Source organism: Lobosporangium transversale (assembly GCF_002105155.1).
Source record: "Lobosporangium transversale strain NRRL 3116 chromosome Unknown BCR41scaffold_45, whole genome shotgun sequence".
NCBI classification, from domain to species: Eukaryota; Fungi; Mortierellomycota; class Mortierellomycetes; order Mortierellales; family Mortierellaceae; genus Lobosporangium; species Lobosporangium transversale.
The window spans coordinates 337,054-348,044 of NW_019029023.1; positions in this window are offsets into that span (position 1 = coordinate 337,054).

Consider the following 10,991-nt stretch of genomic DNA (forward strand, 5'->3'; position numbering starts at 1 on the left):
GATCTTATATATTGGTTCCCCCTGGAAGGGTAAAGATTTGCGAATTGGAGTATTTGGACCTAGTGGAGGGACCAATTGCATAGTGTAACATGTGTAGAATAGAAATGAGGGTGGATCAACGTAACTCCGACGCACAAGACAATAAAGGAATAAGGGCTACATGTATAACCGGTATAAACTAGACATGGATATGGCTGTAGAACCAAGCTCTTAAGCCAATAAGCTATAAGCTGTGCTATTCTCTTTGTTTTGTTTATTCTCATTTGTAAGGGTAAGGGAGGAGATGGGGACACTGTATAATAATTAGAGTTGATCCATGGATGGACTGTTGCATGGATCGAGGGGATCGGTTCTTTATTTAGACCCGTTCCATGTCATGGCCGTAATAGGTATGCGCTACGAATTTAGTCGCGACTTGGATATCTCGAATCTAGTGTAACAGCCAATTAGATTGCCCCATTTCAGCCACACACTTGTCACTTAAAAAAAGTCCAAATGTTTAAGCTAAAAAAAAAAAAAAAAAAAGGTTATGGGATCATTACGAACATGATGATCATCAATGGCCATTGATGATGGATATCAAGAGTCGTATGTCATCATTTCTATAAAAAAAAAGCCACTAAATAAGACCATTGCTTTTTTTTTTTTCTTTTTTTTTCCTTTGATCAAAATACTCTATCTTTGCTTATTTTTGAGACCATACTTAAAAGGTAACGATTTTTACTTTTCAAAGAATCAAGCGCTCCGCTCTTTTGATGGAAGTTAAAAGCTTATTAACAAACTAGAAGTATGCATCTTCGTGTTTTTTTCGAAGTATGTCAGATGGAAAAAATAACGATCCTTTATTGGAGGGAATTTTTATGGGAAATAAGGATCCTTAATTTGTCGTAAATGACGCCTATTCATTAGAGAGTTTTCGCAACCAAGTTTACATCAAGGATTTACATCAGCTGAGAATGAACTTGAAAGAGTTTGATGTGTTTCTGAAAAATGACCATTTTTATTTTCGCCATTGGTAATATACAGAACGACTTTTCCATGTTCTTCTTAACGCTGTGACTGATTTTAAAATAAATACTTCGAATTAAAAAAAAAAAATATATTACCATGTAAAGCGTCCACATTGCACCCGTTCTCTTAAACCTCGTCAACGCTCAACAGCTTCTCGATGGAAGGGATATAAATGATGATGGTGCTGCTAACTTCCAGGTACCTCGACTCCAAAATAATCGTATCGATTTGGAAGCACTTTCTGACGCAGATTTCCGTACGATGTTCAGATTTACCGATAAAGGTGATTCAGAGTCTGATCCTGCTTCTTCAACATCATCCACAGGATCCGTCTGGGATATATCCTCAATCGACAATCTCTGAAAGGAAGGTAAGTTATGCGTCTCATTTTGTTCTGGGGGAGTATTCATTAGAGAAGAATGCTTTCTGTTGTGTGCCAGAGTTTTTTCGGTGAAAGGAATAGCAGGAGGTAAAGGCTCGTAGACACTACGGCTTTAAATGACTCTAGGCTAGAGCATTGATGACTAATAGAATAGAGATTTCTAATGTTGATAACCTCTATAGTCTAAAAAGTCGCGTCTTTTATGGTAAAAAATGATAAAAATATAGAATTGGCAATTTTTTATATTTTTTTTGGCTAAATTTAAGCAATTCTGGCTAGACGTAGAAATACGAGAAAAACGAATCTTGTTGTATTTTACAAAGCAAATTTATGACAAGGCTGGATTTCAAAAATAGAGATGCTTTTTAAGGTTTTTTTTCACTCCCCGATGTGAATTTTGATGTAAAAACGAGGTTGCGAAAACTCTCTATTTACCTAAATATACTATCATGCATTTCTTTTTTTCATTCCTAGAAACCGTATATGCATACAACACTCTTACTTTGGTTTAATAAAGCTCCCGTCTTCTTCTACGTCGTAGTTATGCGTTGTGACATTAGCTTGTCTCATTTGGAAAGCTAATGACTTTTTTGTCCATTCAGGTCATTGAATCAGTTTCACATGTGAATCGAAAATAAACCGAATCTGCTCTGATGGCGTGCAGTGGATCTGGGACGACACTCCGGGACGCCTCACTCGCAGGTCGGTGCAAGGCACTGTCAAGTTTGGGAGTGGTAACGTTAAAGTGTGGTCATGCTTCTCATGGTACGGACCTGGATACATTGCAAAGATTGACAATAATATGGACGCACAACTTTACATCAAACTACTCCAGGAGGATCTACAGATGTCGCTTGATGACTGGGGCCTAACTAAAAGCGATATCGTTTTTCAGCACGACAATGACTCGAAGCACACGGCGAAGATTGTTAGGAAGTATTTGGAGTCAGTACATCTGACAGAAGAGGAAGGTACACTTCTAGAGTGGCCAGCACAATCCCCTTACCTCAACCCTATTGAACACATGTGGGCAGAATTGGATAGGCGGCTCTCTAGGTATCCGGAGCGAGCTAAGAGCTGTGATGAACTATGGGAGCGAATATCGGTTGAATGGTACAGGATCCCAGTGGACTTCTGCCGCAAACTCATCATAGGTATCCATAAGAGACTCCAAGCTGTCAGTTATGCCCATGGTTGGAATACTACTTATTGATGTAAGGTTATGGCTCACAAAAGAATAAAGATCTTTGGCCACCGAATGGGCACATGTGAAACTGATTCAATGACCTGAATGGACAAAAAAGTCATTAGCTTTCCAAATGAGACAAGCTAATGTCACAACGCATAACTACGACGTAGAAGAAGACGGGAGCTTTATTAAACCAAAGTAAGAGTGTTGTATGCATATACGGTTTCTAGGAATGAAAAAAAGAAATGCACATGGGAATGAATTATTGAATCAGGTTTGCATGATAGTGTATAACAAATATGATCTCATTAATCACAGGTTGCTTGCCATCCCGTGCACACACCATGGGGCTAAAACGACATTTATGTCTTTAGAGTGGAGCTGTCATCCTAGCTCCCGGTAAACGTTTTGGCGCCCTGGATGATGATAATTGATAGGTCTTTCGCAAGTGGCAAGCATCCAGATGACAAACATATGAGAAAGGATAATTTCCTATGCCAGCTGTCCTGGTGATAATAATATGGTTTTGGGTCTCATCATCAGACTCTCACTGGGTTCTCCACAGGATTCTTCATCTCTATCCGTTTTACAAAACTCTTTGATAATAGTATCACAAAATCCTGCACACAAGATCGCATGATGATCACAGGAAGCTTATAAAGTTCTATATGCCCAGTAGAAGGAGGACGGATTAAACCGCTCTATCTATTCGTCTAAAAGGTAAGTGGATGATGATGGCTTCATTCATAAAGAATGAGCCATTGTAAAAATTCTCAAGGAACGGGTATAATGCTTTTTTTAAAAAAGACAAAATTTCATCCACTTGATTGGTATTCGATTTAATTCTTCAGATTCGTACCGGCTGCTCCTCCTGAATATGCAGCTTCGATGTCGATTTTTATGACACGCTGTCTTACATGTTTTAAGCATACATATGGATTCTTGACGACCGTATCTTTGGTGGTAAGAAAGTTCTGAACTTTAAAATCGCCATATACGTCTCCTGGCACCACAAATAGAGGAAAATGGTATCATCACTTCCCTTCGACTCTGATCGGTCTCCCTTCGACTCTGATCGGTCTCCCTTCGACTCTGATCGGTCTCCTTCGATCGTCTCCCTTCGACTCTGATCGGTCTCCCTTCAACTTTGATTGGTCTCCCTTCAAGCAGGGTCCAGTAATACATTCAATTATCTCCTTGAATGGTGCTTGCTTGATCGGATGCTTCTCTGATACTGTGACCTGAAATAGCTTGTTGGGTCCCAATGCAAAATCAATGCACGGAAATTTAGAATGTTCTGGTACAAACAACTTGCCAGCTGCTTGAGTGAGCCCTAATAATTCATCTGAAGTCCGGATATGCACCACTTCTGGGTTTGCTGGAAAATCAAGAAATCCTGTTTCGCCTGACTGGAGATCCCTAAAGGGAAATCTAATATCACCACATCGAAATAAGTGATGAGCATAGACTTCAAACAGTGGGCCTTTAGCTATATCCTCTTCGCTTTTGACAAGTTTCGCCAACACATCGAGCCAAGTGTCATCTTTTATTTTGTCGACAACCCTTAATTCAACCCAACGAGATGCCCACACCAGATGGAAGTTGAGGTGGTCAGAAGTGGGGACTCTATGGAGTAAACGACCACTAAATTCACTCGCTTCTTTTCCTCGTGCAAAGAGCGCTACAAGATCTGCTGGGTTCCGGAGTTTTTCAATGGCAGTTTCGACGCGGCTAAACGCAGAGTCTCTAGCACCCTTAATATCTCCTTGATTCTTGAATAGTTCTTTGGCTGGAGCCTGTAGGACCTGTCTTGGCACTCCCCCCAACTTGTAAAAAAGCTCCTCCAAAAATTCTTCATCCACTGGATGAAAAAACTTTACATTGGCTCTACATTCCTTAAGCTCGTCCAAACTCCAGAGTGACATGTGATAGTAGCTACTGCGTGAATTTTCCTTGGTGAATTCATCGTACTGCCCATAGAGAGTTTTTGGTGATGCCGCAAATATCGTCCTGGCTTGATCTGGTTGAGGATGGTTACCACTGTCAACTAAATACCACGTTTCAGGTTGCTCAAGAAAATGTTTGAAATCTACTCTCTCTCCATAACGTTGGCAAGTTGTTCCTCCGTAGGCATAACATTCGGTATTCTTCTTTTCATGGAAAACAATAATCGGTGGATTCTCCTCGTCATGCTCTGCAAGGAGGCGGATGGCAAAATAGACCAAAAAGGCTGACTTCCCAATTCCAGGCGTTCCAGTGACAAAGAGTCGGTTCAAACTAGCTCCATGAGGGGTACTGAATGTAGATGTAATATGGTCATAAAGCTTTTTATATTCATCTCTGATATAAAGATGCCTTGTTCCGGCAACAGGGAAGATACAACCCTCAGGAGCAGTCAATAGTTTGGAATCCTTGATACCACCAGAATTTCGGAGCTCGCAAGCCACGCTAACAATGCTGTAGTAAATACTATCTCCTGATAACTCCTCCCCCATGTACGAAAGCACCTTGACCCTCTCTTTCGAGTTTAGAGGCGAGATTACAGGCCTATCATTCACTATCCCTTTCGTTACAAGCCCTGCTTCTGTAATCGCATCCCTAAGAGCACTTCTACTACTTATACTTGGACGAGCTTTTTTAGAGGGTGACTCTGATAAAGGAGATAGAGTGATCAAAGTTAATATTCTTGATTTATTGCACATCACTCTAAAATGATCAATAACCAGGTTCTCGGCCAAAAGCACTCACCAGAATCTCCATCTTGTTTTCTTTTCTGAGCTAAGTATCAAAAGCGAATAATGAGAAAGAACGTTGAGTTATCAAGACACAAACCAAATGGTGATATTATGCACATGGCCGTTTAAGATATAAACCAAGCTTCATCAGCTGGAAATATCAACAATCAGTCCATCAAGAGCCAAAGATATACCTCGCTGTGGTGGCTTGACAAAAACATGGATAGTTTCCTCTGGAAGTTCGGAAATAAATATGTCCCCAAGCTTCCTTGACGCGACTGTAAGAGCCTCTTTTGACTCGATTTCTGACTCAACGACGATCTTGCCTTTGTCAGGGATGGAGACCTTGTAGAGGATAAGCTGGTCAGCGTCAATATCCTTAAATGCATTGGCTTTCTTTGCTTTAATGGCCTCCTTGAATTCACCGACCGATTTATCGCAGAAAATCTCTACTGGGAACGACGTTGCTTCTCCCTCGACAACGCAGTTCAGCAGCAGCAGTGGGATGGCGCGCTTTTTTCGTTGTGGGTGCTGGTTTACTCTTTTTCGTTTATTGAGTGTGGAGGCATCCTCAGGCTTATTTGCAGTCATTTTTTTTTGTGCTTGGCTCCTTGTGGTGGCCATTGAAAATTAAGATGAGTGGGACTGAGTGTGGTTGAAATGCAGGGAGAATGATGGTTAAATAGGCAAAGGTATATTCTATACTCTTTCACACTCGTGGTCGCTGTATGAAAACAAAAATGAAAAATGTGTAAGGCAAAAAAAAGGAAAGGAAAGGAAAGGAAAGGAAAGGAAAGGAATGGCAATAGATGAAGGCTTGGAATAAATAAAAGAGCAAAATTGATGGGAGCAAAACTGGGGTGAAATATGAAAAAAGTGATAAAGGAGGAGGGAGAGAGTGCAAAAATGAAGTGAAGCAAAGGAAAGAAAGGAAAGAAAGGAGCGACAATTGCAATTGATCCTTTATTTTAAGGTTAGGCGATGTGTGAGAAAATATTTTTTTCAAATCAGCCACGTGCCATTTTCTGGGTCATTGTGACGTGACAATCTTTAGTGCGCAAAGAACTCATTTCTCATTTTCCATGTCCCTCAGATAAACGTTTGTTCACGTTCTCTTAAACCTCGTCAACGCTCAACAGCTTCTCGATGGAAGGGATATAAATGATGATGGTGCTGCTAACTTCCAGGTACCTCGACTCCAAAATAATCGTATCGATTTGGAAGCACTTTCTGACGCAGATTTCCGTACGATGTTCAGATTTACCGATAAAGGTGATTCAGAGTCTGATCCTGCTTCTTCAACATCATCCACAGGATCCGTCTGGGATATATCCTCAATCGACAATCTCTGAAAGGAAGGTAAGTTATGCGTCTCATTTTGTTCTGGGGGAGTATTCATTAGAGAAGAATGCTTTCTGTTGTGTGCCAGAGTTTTTTCGGTGAAAGGAATAGCAGGAGGTAAAGGCTCGTAGACACTACGGCTTTAAATGACTCTAGGCTAGAGCATTGATGACTAATAGAATAGAGATTTCTAATGTTGATAACCTCTATAGTCTAAAAAGTCGCGTCTTTTATGGTAAAAAATGATAAAAATATAGAATTGGCAATTTTTTATATTTTTTTTGGCTAAATTTAAGCAATTCTGGCTAGACGTAGAAATACGAGAAAAACGAATCTTGTTGTATTTTACAAAGCAAATTTATGACAAGGCTGGATTTCAAAAATAGAGATGCTTTTTAAGGTTTTTTTTCACTCCCCGATGTGAATTTTGATGTAAAAACGAGGTTGCGAAAACTCTCTATTTACCTAAATATACTATCATGCATTTCTTTTTTTCATTCCTAGAAACCGTATATGCATACAACACTCTTACTTTGGTTTAATAAAGCTCCCGTCTTCTTCTACGTCGTAGTTATGCGTTGTGACATTAGCTTGTCTCATTTGGAAAGCTAATGACTTTTTTGTCCATTCAGGTCATTGAATCAGTTTCACATGTGAATCGAAAATAAACCGAATCTGCTCTGATGGCGTGCAGTGGATCTGGGACGACACTCCGGGACGCCTCACTCGCAGGTCGGTGCAAGGCACTGTCAAGTTTGGGAGTGGTAACGTTAAAGTGTGGTCATGCTTCTCATGGTACGGACCTGGATACATTGCAAAGATTGACAATAATATGGACGCACAACTTTACATCAAACTACTCCAGGAGGATCTACAGATGTCGCTTGATGACTGGGGCCTAACTAAAAGCGATATCGTTTTTCAGCACGACAATGACTCGAAGCACACGGCGAAGATTGTTAGGAAGTATTTGGAGTCAGTACATCTGACAGAAGAGGAAGGTACACTTCTAGAGTGGCCAGCACAATCCCCTTACCTCAACCCTATTGAACACATGTGGGCAGAATTGGATAGGCGGCTCTCTAGGTATCCGGAGCGAGCTAAGAGCTGTGATGAACTATGGGAGCGAATATCGGTTGAATGGTACAGGATCCCAGTGGACTTCTGCCGCAAACTCATCATAGGTATCCATAAGAGACTCCAAGCTGTCAGTTATGCCCATGGTTGGAATACTACTTATTGATGTAAGGTTATGGCTCACAAAAGAATAAAGATCTTTGGCCACCGAATGGGCACATGTGAAACTGATTCAATGACCTGAATGGACAAAAAAGTCATTAGCTTTCCAAATGAGACAAGCTAATGTCACAACGCATAACTACGACGTAGAAGAAGACGGGAGCTTTATTAAACCAAAGTAAGAGTGTTGTATGCATATACGGTTTCTAGGAATGAAAAAAAGAAATGCACATGGGAATGAATTATTGAATCAGGTTTGCATGATAGTGTATAACAAATATGATCTCATTAATCACAGGTTGCTTGCCATCCCGTGCACACACCATGGGGCTAAAACGACATTTATGTCTTTAGAGTGGAGCTGTCATCCTAGCTCCCGGTAAACGTTTTGGCGCCCTGGATGATGATAATTGATAGGTCTTTCGCAAGTGGCAAGCATCCAGATGACAAACATATGAGAAAGGATAATTTCCTATGCCAGCTGTCCTGGTGATAATAATATGGTTTTGGGTCTCATCATCAGACTCTCACTGGGTTCTCCACAGGATTCTTCATCTCTATCCGTTTTTACAAAACTCTTTGATAATAGTATCACAAAATCCTGCACACAAGATCGCATGATGATCACAGGAAGCTTTATAAAGTTCTATATGCCCCAGTAGAAGGGAGGACGGATTAAACCGCTCTATCTATTCGTCTAAAAGGTAAGTGGATGATGATGGCTTCATTCATAAAGAATGAGCCATTGTAAAAAATTCTCAAGGAACGGGTATAATGCTTTTTTTAAAAAAGACAAAATTTCATCCACTTGATTGGTATTCGATTTAATTCTTCAGATTCGTACCGGCTGCTCCTCCTGAATATGCAGCTTCGATGTCGATTTTTATGACACGCTGTCTTACATGTTTTAAGCATACATATGGATTCTTGACGACCGTATCTTTGGTGGTAAGAAAGTTCTGAACTTTAAAATCGTTATATACGTCTCCTGGCACCACAAAATAGAAGAAAATGGTATCGTCACTTCCATTCGGCTTTGATTGCTCTCCAGTAATATATTCAATTATCTCCTTGAATGGTGCTTGCTTGATCGGATGTTCCTCTGATACTGTGACCTGAAATAGCTTGTTGGGTCCCAATGCAAAATCAATGCACGGAAATTTAGAATGTTCTGGTACAAACAACTTGCCAGCTGCTTGAGTGAGCCCTGATAATTCATCTGAAGTCCGGATAAACACCTCTTCTGGATTTGCTGGAAAATCAAGAAATCCTGTTTCGCCTGACTGGAGATCCTTAAAGGGAAATCTAATATCACCACGTCGAAATAAGTGATGAGCATAGACTTCAAATACCGGGCCTTTAGCTATATCCTCTCCGCCTTTGACAAGGTTCGCCAACACATCGACCCAAGTGTTATCTTTTAATTTCTCCATAATCTGTGATTCGACCCAACGAGATGCCCACACCAGGTAGAAGTCGAGATGGTCAGAAGTGGGGACTCTATGGAGTAAACGACCACTAAATGCACTCGCATCTTTTCCTCGTGCAAAGAGGCTTACAAGATCTGCTGGATTCTGGAGTGATTTAATGGCCTCATTGACGCGGGAAAACGCAGAGTCTCTAGCACTCTCAATATTTTCTTGATTCATGGATAGTGAATAGGCTGGGGTCTGTAGGACCTGTCTTGGCACTCCCCCCAACTTGTAAAAAAGCTCCTCCAAAAATTCTTCATCCACTAGATGATAATACTCTACATTGGCTCTACATTCTTTAAGCTCGTCCAAACTCCAGAGTGACATGTGATAGTAGCTAAAGCGTGCAGTTTCCTTGGCGAATTCACCGTACTGCTCATTGAGAGTTTTTGGTGATGCCGCAAATATCGTCTTGGCTTGATCTGGTAGAGGTTTCTCACTACTATCAACTAAGTACCACGTTTCAGGCCGAGCAAGGAAATCTTGGAACGTTTCTATATCCCCTTTACGTCGGCAAGTTGTTCCTCCATAAACATGACATTTGGTACCCTGCTTCTCTTGGAAAATAATAATCGGTGGATTTTCCTCGTCGTGTTCGGCAAGGAGGCGGATGGCAAAATAGACCAGAAAGGCTGACTTGCCAATTCCAGGTGTTCCAGTGACAAACATTCGGTTCAAACCAGTTTTATGAGGGGTACTTAACCTGGATGTAATATGGTCATAAAGCTCTTTATATTCTTTTCTGATATAAAGATGCCTTGTTCTGGCAACAGGGAAGATACAACCCTCAGGGGCAGTCAATAGTTTGGAATCCTTGATACCACCAGAATTTCGGAGCTCGCGAGCCACGCTAAAAATACTGTGGTAAGGACCATCTACTGGTAGCCCCCCCATGTACGAAAGCACCTTGACCCTCTCTTTCGAGTTGAGAAGCGAGAGGGTAGGGTAACCATTCACTATCCCTTTCGTTGCAAGCCCTGCTTCTCCAATCGCATCCATAAGATCACCAGAGTGGCCTGTGCTTCCCATGCTTGGACGAGCTTTTTTAGAGGGTGACTCTGATAAAAGAGATAGAGTGATCAAAATTAATATTTTTGATTTATTGCACATCACTCTAAAATGATCAATAACCAGGTTCTCAGCCAAAAACACTCACCAGAAACTCCATCTTGTTTTCTTTTCTGAGCTAAGTATCAAAAGCGAATAATGAGAAAGAACGTTGAGTTATCAAGACACAAGCCAAATGGTGATATTATGCACATGGCCGTTTAAGATATAAACCAAGCTTCATCAGCTGGAAATATCAACAATCAGTCCATCAAGAGCCAAAGATATACCTCGCTGTGATGGCTTGACAAAAACATGGATAGTTTCCTTTGGAAGTTCAGAATTGAATATGTCTCCAAGCTCCATTGACGCGATTGTGAGAGCCTCTTTTGACTCGATTTCTGACTCAAAGATGACCTCGCCTTTGTCAGGGATGGAGACCTTGTAGAGGGTGAGCTGGTCAGCGTCAATATCCTTAAATGCATTGGCTTTCTCTGCTTTGATGGCTTGCTTGAGCATCCCGACCGATTTATCGCAGAAAATCTCTACTGGGAACGACGTTGCTTCTCCCTCGA